At 36.1% G+C, this 17,500-nt stretch overlaps 1 protein-coding gene across 14 annotated transcripts in view; it reads right to left on the bottom strand.

The window, feature by feature from the left end:
- Gpdh1 (Glycerol-3-phosphate dehydrogenase 1) overlaps positions 1-17,500 on the bottom strand; it is a 109,503-nt gene that overhangs the window by 68,000 nt on the left and 24,003 nt on the right. The gene's annotated exons all lie outside the window — the stretch shown is intronic.

Below are 17,500 nucleotides of genomic sequence, written 5' to 3'. Positions count from 1 at the left end.
GAAAGCTTCTCCAATCACAGCCAAACTAGCAGAAAGTTTTTCAATCAATGTGTGTGTGTGTGAGAGAGAGAGAGAGAGAGAGAGAGAGAGAGAGAGAGAGAGAGAGAGAGAGAGAGAGAGAGAATTACTGAGCCGTTCTTAATTAAATCTGGGAGAAAAATTAACAAAAGTTCTTTACTCACTGAGAGCGAGAGATTATATAATGAAAGCTTCTCCAATCACAGCCAAACTAGCAGAAAGTTTTTCAATCAATGTGTGTGTGAGAGAGAGAGAGAGAGAGAGAGAGAGAGAGAGAGAGAGAGAGAGAGAGAGAGCCACGTCTTTCTTTTTCACACTGAACCGGTGATATCTGACTAAAAGTAGCGGACACTGGCGGATACAGGTGCTGTACGTAGTAGCTACCACGTGTGTATTCTATACGACTCGTATTGTCTCATTAGGCAGTGAGAACCTATACAACTAATATATATATATATATATATATATATATATATATATATATATATATATATATATATATATATATATATATATATATATATATATATATATTACAAATCTGGCTAACATGTGAGAGCAGAATAAAAATTAATTATCAAGACAATTTTTACTACTACTAATACTTCTACCACCATTCTACTATTATTTGGTGGATGACGACTGCGATAGGTACCAGATCCACAGAGGAAAAAAAAAACAAATTATGCCATTTTCCTGTTCACGTTACAGTATTCTTAAAGGAAAATCAATTCAGGTGATAGGTAGTTAATCATGAGAGAGAGAGAGAGAGAGAGAGAGAGAGAGAGAGAGAGAGAGAGAGAGAGAGAGAGAGAGAGAGAGAGTGTGTGTTTCAATTTAGTGAGAAGGTTGTACAATCAATACGAGAGAGAGAACGCGAGAATGAAGTTCATAATTCAGTGACAGATCCAATTAATCTGACAGAGGGAGAAAAACATGAGTGAATAAAAAGTTTTCCAGTCAGTCGGACTGTACAAAGCACTTCAGTCATAAAGAAAGGTATTCTCTCTGAGGTTTCTGTAAAGTGCCAACAGCTGACGACCTCATAATTTTGATAGGGCACATATAGTATTTTCGGTCAACCTTCTAAGAAGCAAAGAAATATTTCAGCTGGGTAATAACGGGGTCTTGGCCTACTTAACACGATGTATTTCCTATAGACTGTTCTTGCACTGGATGGAATGGAATACAGAGTTTAGGCCAAAGGCCAAGCGCTTGGACCTATGAGATCATTCAGCGTTGAAACGTAAACTGACCGTAAAAAGGTTGAAAGATGTAACAGGAGGAAAATCTCGCAGTTGCACTAAGAATCAGTTGTTAGGAGAAGGTGGGAAGTGAGATGGAAGAAAGTGAATATGAACGGAGGCACAGTAAAAGTAAGGTTGCAGCTAGGGGCCAAAAGGACGCTGCAAAAAGCATTATGTAATGCCTACAGTGCACCGCATGAGGTGCGCTAATGGCACCAATCCCCTACGGGGCATCTTGTATTTTAGGTCAACCTTCTAAAATGTAAGAGAAACATTTCAGCTGGGAAACAATGGCGTCTTGGCCTACTTTCACGATGTCCTTCCCCAAGGCTGTGTCACAGGGTCGTGTTTTCTTGCACCTATCATCTTACTGGATGTCCGATTTCAGTAGCACATTGCTGGGCTCGTGCGACACAGCCTTGACAAGACCGCGCGATTCAATCTGACACCATTGTTGGCTACTGATGCTAAAATCTGAGGCAGAGCGCTACGACATAGCAGAAAACTTGCTCGAGTGACTTTGTGCCAACTGATTCAAACATCTTCGACACGAAAGGCTGAACACACAATAAATCAACTTAAAATTAAGTATCTTCTACTGTAACCTGGGTGGCTCATGTGAATGGGAATTATAAAATCTATACTAAGCCAGTTTAGTATTTAGCAATCAGGTCGTATCGGAAACTTCAGTCACAAGGGCACGTTTTCTGTCCTATGTTGTACATATTAGCCAGTGTTCGTGGACAGCAATTAGTGCCGTCTCGTGAATGCAGGGTCGCAAGAGGGCAGACGACTTAATTGGCGTCGCAGACGTTGGATACTGGGTGCAAAGCTTGGCTCCCAGACGCTATAAAAATATGTTTATAAATAATTTAATACTCTTATGATAAGGTAGCATTTACCCAGAAGTATGAAATGTATAACAATTACTAAGAGAAAAATATTGATCACAATCGCTTTCTTCCTGCATATGAAATGAGTAATTAAATTATTCCTAGCAGCAGCGCCACAGTAGTAACAATAGTTATCTAACCAATCAGTCATTCAAAATAATGACCAATACCTCCTCAAGGGAGGCGAAAGCACCTATAATCCAAAGGTTAGGTTAAAACACGGCACATCTTTGCGATCTGACCTTGCTAACACCATGGCGGAATTACAGATGGAGTATCACCAAGACAAATTATAATCAGTTTGACTTTCATCAGGATATAAATTTTTCGGTTACTTATACACAAAAATGTTAGGAATATGTTGTATTGTGTTTCCAAATTATATATATTTAATGCGTTTGCTGATAGGATGCACAGAATTTCTGGCACCAAAACAAATATTTTTATTTCCAACCCCAAATATATTTCACTCTTTACATACAAAGAAATCCTCTTATTCTATTTATGATTTCATACCACACAATATTCACCCAGAGATTAAAACATTTCGGGAAAGTCTTTGTTTCATTGAAAGAATAATTCTCCCATTATTACCATGCAAATTATTTCCACTGCGCTATTTGTGGCATAAAAATAAATCTTGTTTTCATCCCTTATTTGAAACATCCGGGAGAAAACTTTTCTTTAATAGGGACTGAGCATTGCTTAACCCCCTAAGGCCAAATGCAAGAATTGATCCTGCCGCAGTAAAGGAGAGCCACCAAAAGCTTGCATCTCTCTCTCTCTCTCACACACACACACATACACACAAAAGAAGAGGACACCAGCTGCATTTACTTGATAAGTTCAATCAAAGTTTTGAGATTCTACTGAGATTTCAGGTCTTGTGCTCTGCCCTATGAAACATCAGGGGTACGTTGTGGGAACTCATCGGGTGTATGTGTATGTGTATGTATGTATGTATGTATGTATGTATGTATATATATATATATATATATATATATATATATATATATATATATATATATATATATAAATTTATATATGGTATTTATATGCGTGTAGGTGTGAATGCGCAAGTATGTATAAAATTTTCCATGGACATTTTTCCAATTCGACAAAAATTACAATTATACTGCAACATTAGTGACACAGGAAACGAGCAGTCACTGACCGGCTGATAACATACTCATTCAATGTTACACAGTCCTCGTACTCATCCCAATGGACTCAACACGACTGCGTTTTATCCCCCAACGGGATCCAGCTCATCCCATTACTTTGCAGCATTTTAAACCCGTTCTTCATTCCATTTCTCGAGCTGGGAAAGGGACAGGTAGGTTAAAGTGGGTTAGTGGGAAGGAGAGGGGGGGGAAGGGGGAGAATTGGAGGGAGGGGAGGGGAGGGGGGAGTGGAAAGGCATTTCGGAGTATCTCCTTTAATGTAGCCTTTGACGAGTTCAGTGGACGTTTCAGGGTTGGTCATGCTTCTTGTGCGTTAATGATTAAGGAAATGGGTGATTTACGTCTTGATTTCAATGAAATTTTGTAGGGAGGTGAGATATGGGTCACAGAAGAATTGGCTAACCTTTTTGGGGGAGATCACGACCTGGGAACTAATTTACGATTTTTTTTAAAACAAGTATACACTCGAGTAATTTGTGTGTGTATATATACACACATAAATACACAATATATATATATATATATATATATATATATATATATATATATATATATATATTATACATCAAACTATAAATATCGTTTAATATCAAATTCATTCACCCTCGGAATAACATAGGCCGAAAGAATGTATAAGTGATAAGCGATTCGTCACGACATTGTAGCTTAATGTTTGTGAATATGAAAAAAGCTACGGTGTCCGTGACTAAATATATATAGTACACATATAATATTATATATATATTATATATTATATATACATATACGAGCATATATATTTTACTATACAATATAAAGTATAATCTACTGATCAATTTTTAATAGATATAAACATATTTCTAATCTCCAATATGACGTCTCGACTTTTCGACCGCCTCGCGGTTTCCGGGTACGTTTTTTGCTGCCTGCAAGCCTTTTATCCCGGGCGGAAATACACGTAGAGACTTTCCCCTTTCGCAGCAGGACTCGACCCCGCCAAAGAGAGGTTCCTGCACCGACGCGTTAAAGCACTTTGATACGAAGACGAGAAGTAAAGACGTCATGACGGTTATTGAAACACACGCACATAAGTATACACACGACTATACGTATCTGGTATTATTATATTACATATAATAATACCATTAGCTTTTTCTGGTACTTCGGGTGCGGGTTCGAATCATGCCCGGGCGTCAGAATTTCTTCATATTTAGGCTTAATAATGACAACTGTATATAAAGTCTGAAGAAATCGAAAAGAGACCATTGTGGTTATTACAATTATATACACATACACATACGTATACACATACACATTTATATATATATACACGTGTGTGTGCGTGTCTGTACATATGAGTATGTATGCATGTGTGTATATATATATATATATATATATATATATATATATATATATATATATATATATATATATATATATATATATATATATATATATATAGGATACAGGCAGGACAGCAAATCAGTCAGACATATCAAGGATTGAGGGCAGTGGAAACAGACTGGTACATAAAAACATCTTTATTTTTTGCCGACGTTTCAAGACAACTAGTCTCATTTTCAAGGCTGCAATAAAAGAATAAATATTGAGATTACATATAAAATATACAAAAATCTCTTTAAAAACATTTGTACATAACCATAGTTTATGCGTTGCTGAGGGTACCAACCATATAGAAGGGAAGGAGGGCGACTGGAATACGGGCAAGTGAAAAGCAAGGAAGACGGACCAGCGACAGGTAGAGAGGGTGGAGGGTTTTGGGCATTCAACAATGGTACTGTCTGTTTGATAATTAACGATTCCAGAATAGAGTGCTAGCTCGGAAGAGGCCCTTGTAATGATTTTTAAATTGATCGTATTCAATGTAATATACATTTTTTGGCATCCCTGATATTTGAAAATTCAGGATTACTTAGTTTATTGCCCGTTCGATAGCTCTCACCTTTGTGAGAATCGGCGCGAACCAAGAAGTCTTTGGGTGCAACCCACGTAAGTTCCTTGAGAACACCGAGGACAATCATATTTATATACTACCCCAGACGTCATAAGGTCGCTTAAACGGTCTTTAATACTGAATAAAGAACCAATTTTCAAACATTCTTTGGAATTAGATTAATTTTGACGGCTCCATAATGCCTAGAAATAATTTGAGAAAGCTTTTGGCTAAAAGTTTTATCATGTACAAATGGAACACTGGCATAGACTTCAAGTTTGGGAACAGTTGGAATCTTGTACTTTGGCATGAAGTTGTCCTCTAATATTTTCCGCACATATTGAAAGAATAAGTTTGATGGAAAATAATTGTTGGTGAAAAACAGTGTAAAAATTGTATTTCCTTATTAAAAACATGCCAGTTCGAGGATAAATGGAAGGCTCTATATAAAGAGTAGACAAAGCATTTAGTTTAAAATTAAAAAAGCAGCTACTATAAAAAGTTGGATCCTAAACCAGTAAAAGTGGGTTTCCTCCAAACACTCGTGTTAAAACAGTCTGATTCTCGTGAAACTGAGACATCTAAAAGGATAACTTATTATCCTGTTCAACTTCAATACTAAATTTTATATTCGGATGTCTACTGTTAGCGAAATCGAGGAATGCTTCAGCATCAGACCGAGATCTAAACAAGGTAAAAGTATCATCTACATACCTGAAGCATTCCTCGATTTCGCTAACAGTAGACATCCGAATATAAAATTTAGTATTGAAGTTGAACAGGATAATAAGTTATCCTTTTTAGATGTCTCAGTTTCACGAGAATCAGACTGTTTTAACACGAGTGTTTGGAGGAAACCCACTTTTACTGGTTTAGGATCCAACTTTTATAGTAGCTGCTTTTTTAATTTTAAACTAAATGCTTTGTCTACTCTTTTATATAGAGCCTTCCATTTATCCTCGAACTGGCATGTTTTTAATAAGGAAATACAATTTTTACACTGTTTTTTCACCAACAATTATTTTCCATCAAACTTATTCTTTCAATATGTGCGGAAAATATTAGAGGACAACTTCATGCCAAAGTACAAGATTCCAACTGTTCCCAAACTTGAAGTCTATGCCAGTGTTCCATTTGTACATGATAAAACTTTTAGCCAAAAGCTTTCTCAAATTATTTCTAGGCATTATGGAGCCGTCAAAATTAATCTAATTCCAAAGAATCCTTTGAAAATTGGTTCTTTATTCAGTATTAAAGACCGTTTAAGCGACCTTATGACGTCTGGGGTAGTATATAAATATGATTGTCCTCGGTGTTCTCGAGGAACTTACGTGGGTTGCACCCAAAAGACTTCTTAAGGTTCGCGCCGATTCTCACAAAGGTGAGAGCTATCGAACGGGCAATAAACTAAGTAATCCTGAATTTTCAAATATCAGGAGCATGCCAAAAATGTGGTAATTACATTGAATACGATCAATTTAAAATCATTACAAGGGCCTCTTCCGAGCTAGCACTCTCTATTCTGGAATCGTTAATTATCAAACAGACAGTACCATTGTTGAATGCCCAAAACTCCTCCACCCCTCTCTACCTGTCGTAACCGTCTTCCTTGCTTTTCACTTGCCCGTATTCCAGTCGCCCTCCTTCTCCCTTCTATAGGTTGGTACCCCAGCAACGCATAAACTATGGTTATGTACAAATGTTTTTAAAGAGATTTTTGTATATTTTATATGTAATCTCAATATTTATTCTTTTATTGCAGCCTTGAAAATGAGACTAGTTGTCTTGAAACGTCGGCAAAAATAAAGATGTTTTTATGTACCAGTCTGTTTCCACTGCCCTCAATCCTTGATATATATATATATATATATATATATATATATATATATATATACACACACACGTGTGTGTGCGTGTCTGTACATATGAGTATGTATGCATGTGTGTGTGTATGTATATATATATATATATATATATATATATATATATATATATATATATATATATATATATATATATATATATATATATATATATATATATATATATATATATATATATATATATATATATATATATATATATATATATATATATATATATATATATATATATATATACATACATAGACATATATATAATGTCTTAATTTTTTCTATAGCCAACACCAATTAGGAAAACAGCTTAATATTGCCAAAATTCTAGAGCCAATCCCTATTAGGGAAAACAACTCAATATTGGCAAAGTTCTTGAACCAAGCCCTGTTAGGGAAAACAGCTTATTGACAAAGTTCTATAGCCAACCCCTATTAGGGAAAACATCTTCATACTGACAAATTTCTAGAGCAAACCCCTTTTACGGAAAACAGCTTAATATCGACAAAGTTCTAGAGCCAACACCTATTAGGGAAAACAGCTTAATATTGACAAAGTTCTAGAGCCAACACCTATTAAGGAAAACAGCTTAATATTGACAAAGTTCTAGAGCAAACCCCTATTAGGGAAAACAGCTTAATGTTGACCAAGTTCTATAGCCAAACCCTATTAGGGGAAAGCGGCTTACTACTGACAAAGATATATATTAGCCGATTTAAAAGAGCAAAGAAAGAAAGTTCGTTTTTCAAAATTGAGGTCAAGGAAGTTACACAACTCAATGAGTTACACAACTTGCCAAACACATGGCCAAGATGCATCAAACTGCCGTGACGTTTTTGACATCTCAAACTAATTTATGTACAGGATAATATAAATGTTCATTTCTTAGCTGTTATGACTACTAGACTTTCAATTTTTCTAAGCATATTTACCCTTTCTTTTCTCTGTGCATATTTACCCTTTCCTCAAATATTGGCATGGCTTTTTCTTGAAAGTTTGCTAAGAGAGTTAGTGGCCATTCTGGTTGATTGCGTCACAGAGGTCTGCAATCACATTCAGTAATGATGGTATTAAAAATACCCTCTATTTGTGAATGCTCATTAACATAATTTTAATATGAATCATTAGAGGGTAATGGAAAAGACTAAAATAGCTGGTATTTATCGTAATATACCTATTAAAAATAACCTATTTGTGAATGAATCATTAGAGGGTAATGGAAAAGACTAAAATAACTGGTATTATCGTAATATACGTATTAAAAATAACCTCTATTTGTGAATGGTCATTAGAGGGTAATGGAAAAGACTATAATAACTGGTACTTATCGTCATATATACATATATATACAGATAGATACAAATAAAATATATATATATATATATATATATATATATATATATATATATATAATATATGTGTATCTATATACAGAATTCACACATTTTATATAAATATAATCGCAGTAACGTCAAGTTTGGCAGTTTAGCCAATACTGAAGTGACAGTTGCATGGCGTACAATGACCTGGTTTCTTGACTTCACTGAGAGAGTTCACACACACACACACACACACAAACAACATTTACATATATATATATATATATATATATATATATATATATATATATATATATATATATATATATATATATATATATATATATATATATATACACATTCATGCACGCGTGTGAGTATTATAAAATGTGTTGAAAACCAGTCCACAGAGCAGGGTCGTGTTCCCGCATATATCTACGACAGCGCGAACAGAATAAGAATTATCAACGGACACGAACCAAGTTTTGTTTACCCGCTAAGAAAACTCATAAAGGTTTTTCATTTCGTCATGTCGGCATCAGCAATCTTCAGATTGCACTGTTAAGTGATCATTGCTATTAAATAGCTTTGGAATTCTTTCCCCTTCGTCCATTTTTCTCCTTCGTCCATTTTCCCGGTTCTCGAATATTTCAGTTCTTCAAGAGTAAGGTCTCCTTCGGGCCTGGGCTAGACAAGAGCATTCGGTCACCAGTTGGAGTGACTTCTTCAAAGAAAGCAACAATGATGAACTAGAATAGTCTTTGGAGTCGTACACATTCTCTCTCTCTCTCTCTCTCTCTCTCTCTCTCTCTCTCTCTCTCTCTCTCTCTCTCTCTGGGATAATGAACTCCCTATCCGACCGTCCGACGCTCTGCTTACTTTCAAAGAGCTTCCTTTTTTTTTTTTTGTTATTGTCTCTTTCCGCATTAACCTTTTACCACCTGACCGCACCTCTCTCTCTCTCTCTCTCTCTCTCTCTCTCTCTCTCTCTCTCTCTCTCTCTCTAGAAACTGCAACGTAACTATCAAAGGGCCAGTGTGACCTTCACACACTTCGTCGCAACAAACTAGTGGCTTACGTAAACTGACTTTAGTAAGAGACTCTTTAATACGATGTAGGCTAAATGGAACTCGGCTGACTTACACGCTGCATATTAATATTAATATTAATATTGTGGAGTGTTTACGAAACCACGGAGTAAATGAAGGATCTAAACATACTAATAGGCCTTCTTGGGAACAAGAACAGGAGGGCGTACTACATAAGAATAAGGAACTGTACTAATACAAATGACGAAGAGTTTGATAACACAGTACGAATATCATTGTGAAAAGTTGTATATACATACATAAACGCACAAGCACATGCACACACACAAACACACATACATATATGTGTATATATACATACATATATATGTATATATATATATATATATATATATATATATATATATATATATATATATATATATATATATATATATATTAGTCACAAACATCTTCATCGTCTGTCATGATTTTTCCCCTCTTGATTTTGCGAATATAAATTTAATTAAAACTATTCATTCCCCGAGATGCAGTACCGTACATTTCAAAAAGAAATACAAGTTGTTTTGATGTTTTCAAACCCAGAGTTCCCATGGTTTCCCAGGCTGATTTAAGCCAATGCAGGTGTCTAATGAGAATATGATTTACAATCGTAGCCGAAGACGTTACTGATCTGACCTGACCATAGTAAGTTGCTCGTAAGGTGACATGTTTAACAGTCGCTTGCAAGCAACAAGCCCCCCGCAGAGAGTTCCCTCTATTGTTACTATTCTTCTCAATTCCCCAGTCACGCATACCCCTTCGCATTTCTCTGTTTCCTTTGCCTTCCCCAACTACCTGCGCTGACCTCAGGGGTCATTTTTCCTGACCTGACCCTCACCTGCGTCCCTCCGACATAAATCTGTTGCGGACTGCAACAGCAACAGATTTATGTCGGAAGTACGCGCCGGTTGCTCAAAGTGAAGGCAGATTGCCACAGTGGATTGAGCTATCGTACTGTTCTTAGGCTAGCAAAACCTGAAATGTTCAACATTAGGAATCATTCAGTAATTTGTAAAAACCCAATAAACTATAAAAACTTTGAAATAGTGACCACGACGCAGAAGGAACACCTCCTTAATATTCTAGAATCCTTGGTTATCTAGAAAATTGTTCCATTGCTCAATAATCATTTAACTTCAACCCCTTTATGCATAGCCTAGTACCCCTCCCCTATTCCTGTTTACTTCCTAACCTTGTTTACTCTTATCAAACTTTCATCCTCTGGACTTTACTACAGAAGGTATTATATTCCTTGTTTTGTCATTGTCATTTTCAGTCTTTAAAGCATTTTAATTTTGTAAGCTCTGTTGTAAGTTTTAATTAGTGTTTTTGTATCTTTTTAGCCAGGGAAGATGGGATATGGGTGATTCTGAAGCGCAGCTATTAATAAATGTGTCAATGATGAGCTGACTGTTCTTCCTATCCATACATCCTGCTATGAGACTGTTTGGCTTAGCCTCCCTGAAATAAGAATATATATATATATATATATATATATATATATATATATATATATATATATATATATATATATATATATATATATATGTGTGTGTGTGTGTGTGTGTGTGTGTGTGTGTGTGTGTGTATATGTATATGAAAATAAAAAGGCCCATAAAACACTATATATTTCGAGCACTTCCTTCTGTGCCCCTGTTCACTCTTGTAACATTTCATCTGTCCATATTTTACCAGTGAACATGGGCGCAGAAAGAAGTGCTCGAAATATATGGTTGCAACGTTCAAATAGTGTTTTATGAGGCTTTTTATCTTCATATTATACTATAGTACTGCAGTAGAAGACATTCATATATATATATATATATATATATATATATATATATATATATATATATATATATATATATATATATATATATATATATAACAATACCATTCGCATTTTCTGGTATTTCGGGTGCAGGTTCGAATCTTGCTCGGGCGTCAGAATTCCTTCATATTTAGGCTTAGTAATAACAACTGTATCCAAATTCTGAAGTAATTAAAAAAGACCATTGTGGCTATTACAATTATATACACATACATATACATATATGTAGACACATACACAGATTTATTGTGAGCGCGCATGTGTGTATATGTGTGCGTGTGTGTAAATAATACATACGCATACACACATTTATATATATACGTGCATGTGTGCGTCTCTCTACAAATGAGTATGTATGCATGTGCGTGTGTTTATATATATATATATATATATATATATATATATATATATATATATATATATATATATATATATATATATATATATATATATATATATATATATATATATTTGAAAATAAGTCTCATTACATAGCAACAAGTATACTAATGCAAGACAAATGAATGGTGCGGCGTGGGTAGAGCGGGGTTCAATGCACTGCTAATGAGCCCTGTGCGGTGGCACGTAGAGACTAATTCTGTTGACGATTTCTTCACTGGAGGTTCATCCAAGACTCAGTGGCAGTCACAAATGTCTTAATTTTTTCTATAACCAACACCTATTTGTGAAAACAGCTTAATATTGACAAAGTTCTAGAGCCAACACCTATTAAGGAAAACAACTTAATAATGACGAAGCTCTAGAGCCAACACCTATTAGGGAAAACAGCTTAATATTGACAAAGCTCTAGAGCCAACCCCTAATAGGGCAAACAACTTAATATTGACAAAATTCTAGAGCCAACCCATATTAGGGAAAACGGCTTAATATTGACAAGGTTCTAAAGCCAACCCCTATTAGGGAAAACAACTTAATATTGACAAAGTTCTAGAACCAACCCCTATTAGGGAAAACAACTTAATATTGACAAAGTTCTAGAACCAACCCCTATTAGGGAAAACAACTTAATACTGACAAAGTTGTAGAGCCAACCCCTATATGGGAATTCAGCTTAATATTGACAAAGTTCTACCGCAAACCCCTATTATGGAAAACAGCTCAATATTGACAAATTTCTACAGCAAACCCCTATTAGGGAAAACAACTTAATATTGACAAAGTTCTACAGGCAACCCCTTTTAGGGAAAACAGCTTAATATTGACAAAGTTATAGAGCCAACCCCTATTAGGGAAAACAACTTGATACTAACAAAGTTCTATAGCCAACCTCTATTACAGAAAACAGCTTAATATTGACAAATTTCTAGAGCAAACCCCTATTAGGGAAAAAGCTTAATATTGACAAAGTTCTATAGACAACCCCTATTAGGGAAAGCGGCTTAATACTGACAAAGATATATATTAGCTGATTTAAAGGAGCAAAGAAAGTAAGTTCGTTTTACAAAATTGACGTCACGGAAGTTACACAACTTAATGAGTTAAAACCTTGCCAAAATCATAGCCAAGATACATCAAGCTGCCGTGACATTTTTGACAAATCCCAAAATAATTCACGTACAGGATAATAGTATCTTTGCATTTGTTTACCATATAAATGTTAATTTCTTAGCTGTTATGACTAATAGACTTTCAATTTTCCTTGTGCATATTTACCCTTTCTTCTCTTTGTGCATGTTTACCCTTTCCTAAAATACTGGCATGGTTTTTTCTTGAAAGTTTGCTAAGAGAGTTAGCGGCCATTCTGGCTGACTGCGTCACAGAGGTCTGCAATCACATTAAGTGATGATGGCATTAAAAATAACCTCTATTTGTGAATACTCATTAACATAATTTTAATATGCCGCACTAGAGAATAATGGAAAAGACTAAAATAACTGGTACTTGTAATATACGTATTAAAAATAACCTCTATTTGTCAATGCTCATTAACACAATTTTAATACGAATAATTAGCGGGTAATGGAAAAGACTAATATAACTGATACTTACCGTAATATACGTATTTATAACCTCTATTTGTCAATGCTCATTTACACAATTTTAATACGAATCATTAGCGGGTAATGGAAAAGACTAAAATACCTGGTACTTATCGTAACATACATATACATACAGTAGATACAAATAAATATATATATATATATATATATATATATATATATATATATATATATATATATATATAATTCACACGTTTTACAAAAATAAAATCGCAGTAACGTCAAGTTTGGCAGTTTAGCCAAGACTGAAGTGACAGTTGCATGGCGTACAATGACCTGGTTTCTTGATTTCATAGAGAGAGTTCACACACACATACACACACAACACATACATACATACATACATACATACACACACATTCATGCATGCGTGTATTATAAAATGGGCTGGAAACCAGTCCACATAACAGGGTCGTGTTCCCGCATATATCTACGACAGCGAGAACAGAATCAAACTTATCAACGGACATGAACAAAGTTTTGTTTACCCACCAAGAAAACCCATAAGGGTTTTTCATTCAGTCGTGTGGACATCAGCAATCTTCTGATTGCACTGTTAAGTGATCATTGCATTCTATTAAATAGCTTTGGAATTCTTTTCCCTTCTTCCATTTTCCCGGATCTCGAATATTTCAGTTCTTCAAGAGTAAGGTCTTCTTCGGGCCTGGGCTAGACAATAGCATTGGGTCACCAGGTGGGATGACTTCTTTAAAGAAAGCAACAATGGTGAGCCAGATATTGTCCTTGGAGTCGTACGTACTCTCTCTCTCTCTCTCTCTCTCTCTCTCTCTCTCTCTCTCTCTCTCTCTCTGGGATAATGAACTCCCTATCCGACCGTCCGACGCTCTGCTTACTTTCAAAGAGCTTCCTTTTTTTTTTTGTTATTGTCTCTTTCCGCATTAACCTTTTACCACCTGACCGCACCTCTCTCTCTCTCTCTCTCTCTCTCTCTCTCTCTCTCTCTCTCTCTCTCTAGAAACTGCAACGTAACTATCAAAGGGCCAGTGTGACCTTCACACACTTCGTCGCAACAAACTAGTGGCTTACGTAAACTGACTTTAGTAAGAGACTCTTTAATACGATGTAAATGAAACTCAGCTGGCTTACATGCTGCATATTAATATTAACATTAACATTCTGGGGTTTATGAAACCACGGAGTAAATGAAGGAGCTAAAAAGACTAATAAGCCTTCTTGGGAACAAGAGAAGAAGGAGGGCATACTAAATAAGGATAAGGAACTGTACTAATACAACTGACGAAAAGTTTGATAAAATAGTATGAGTATCATTGTGAAAGTTGTATATATATACATAAGCAAACAAGCACACACACACAGACACACACACACACACATATATATATATATATATATATATATATATATATATATATATATATATATATATATATACGACAAATATCGCTTGATATCAAATCCACGCTACCTCGGGAATATCCCCGATGGGGAATTATCACCGAAGGGGAATTTATAAGTGATAAATGGACGGGCACTGCGCGATATTTGTAGCTTCATGATCGTATATAAATCACGGTGTGATAAAAAAATGTCATATATATATATATATATATATATATATATATATATATATATATATATATATATATATACTGTATATTGTCACATACGTCTTCATTGTTTGTCAAGATTTTTCCCTCTTGATTTTGCGAATATAAATTTAATTAAAAATATTCATTCCCCGAGATGCAGTAATGTACATTTCAAAAAGAAATACAAGTTGTTTTGATGTTTTCAAACCATGCATTCCCAGGCTGAGTTAAGCCAATGCAGGTGTCTAATGAGAATATGACTTAAGATTGTAGCCAAAGTTGTTACTGGTCTGACCTGACCCTAGTAAGTTGCCCCATTGCGCGCCTCCACAGAGAGTTCCTCTATTGTCACTATTCTTCTCAATTCCCCAGTCACGCATACCCCTTCGCATTTCTCTGTTTTTCCTTTGCCTTCCCAACTACATGCGCTGACCTCAAGGGTCATTTTTTCTGACCTGACCCTCACCCGCATGCCTGCCTGCTAACATCTGCACCCTCTGCCTACAAACCCCTAGACTCTCTCATCTCATTGTCACCCCACCCTTATCTGGCCGCCATACAATGACGTTTCCAAGTACCTGGCCGGATTAGCAACATGCCCTATGAGGAGGACAATGGAAGACCTATTAAGACGAAGCTATCAGAACTGTCAAAATACAACCGTCGCCAGAGCTGCCTGTGGCATAAATGTGTACTAGACCCAACGATCCCTTCTTGCTAGTCCCTCTCCAGAAGTCACAACGCTAGTATACATATGCTAGTTTTCCCTTCGGTTGTCTTCCTGCTTGTAGATACTCCACTCATCCGTCTCCCGAAGACACGCCAATGGCATATCAATGCTAGCCCCCTCTACAATGCCATTCCATGCCGCCGCCCTACTGGCACTCCACACATCCACTCTTACCTGCTAGTCATCCCTACGCTTCCGCTAGCCTGCTCTCCAGATTTCACGCCACTGGATTCTCCGGCTAGCCGCCTCCTACCGACGTCACCCCTGTTACGACGTCCCTGTCCTGAAGTCACCGAGAGACTACGCCCGAAACTTACCTGAAGTAGTGCCTACACCACTGCTTACCACTGCCCTATTAGCCTGCCAGCGGCCTTACTCCTCGTTGAACTTTCCTCTGTTGGGAACCCTGAGTGACAACACTTCCTATGACGCCCTACTGCATATACCTGACTCTACGAACCTCACATCTTGTCCACGGACCAAGGTAACGTGATTGGATGTTGTTTGTCAGCCCCTTACCTATAGCTTACCTATGCCTATATACCTGTTCTCTTAAATCCTGCAACTCTATATCTTACCATTATTACGTAAGACAAGCATCGTGACACTTCGCCTACGAGAATTCATTATCATCTCACTCTAATTCCTTTGTATTTGTTTTAAACTTTCCTGCACTTGCAGATTCGTGATTTCGAGTCCCTGTTGTGTGACATCAACTGTAGACCGACGGTGTCAATTCCTGCATATACAGGTGCCATACCGGTCGAGATATCCGGTTTATCAACAGTGCAACAGTCTCGCTTATCGTATGCACCTACTGTGCATTCTTCGGATCCTTCCCTGAAAACTATTAGCCTACGAAAGGCCTAGTGTTTTAAGATTTGCAGATGTGGCACTTTGTTTGATTACTTTGTGATTTCTTTATGTAACGTAATTCTTGATAGTGCCACGGAGCTCTATCGATTTTAGTGAATTATACTATTTAGTGGACAGCCTAAGTTCACCTCCATCCCTTTACATTTTTTGGTAAATCTTGAGTATCATTCACTTTATACTTTTCTGTTCACGGGAGCGCCGCCACCCATAGTCAGGTGCAGTTACCAGAAATTCTTAATTACAGCCACCTTATCATTCACACGGCAGTGCGAGCGTGACAATATGTATGTATGTACACGTTGGGTACCAGCTATTTTAGTCTTTTCAGTTACCCTGTAATGATTCATGTTAAAAACCAAGTTAATGAGCATTCATAAGCAGAAGATATTAGGCATATTAATACCATTATTATCCAATGTGATTGCAAACCTCTGTGAGATGCAATCAACCAGAAAGGCCGCTAAATCACTTAGCAAACTTTCAAGAAAAAACCATGCCAATATTTGAGGGCAGGGTAAATATGCACAAAGAAAACTGAGGTCTAGTAGTCTTAACAGTTAAGAAATGAACATTTATACGATAAACAAGTACAAAGATACCATTTCTATATTTTACATATATATATAATATATATATATATATATATATATATATATATATATATATATATATATATATATATATATATAAGGACAGGGTGACAAGGAGATAGCCGGTCATCAAAAGGTGATACATTTATTGCCGACGCGTTTCGTAACAACATAGTTACATCATCAAGGCTAAAAAGAGAAAACAACACAAATTAAAAACACATGGAATATAACTTTGACTTTAAGAGTCTCAACAAATTATACCAAACTTACATTAAAACAAAACAAGATTTAAAAAGCACCTGCTAGACTAAAGGCTGAA

This window comes from Macrobrachium rosenbergii, chromosome 10, assembly GCF_040412425.1.
Source record: "Macrobrachium rosenbergii isolate ZJJX-2024 chromosome 10, ASM4041242v1, whole genome shotgun sequence".
In the NCBI taxonomy this organism is placed as follows: domain Eukaryota; kingdom Metazoa; phylum Arthropoda; class Malacostraca; order Decapoda; family Palaemonidae; genus Macrobrachium; species Macrobrachium rosenbergii.
Note: the sequence above shows the minus strand (reverse complement) of the source record. Positions and strands in the feature narration are given on the sequence as shown.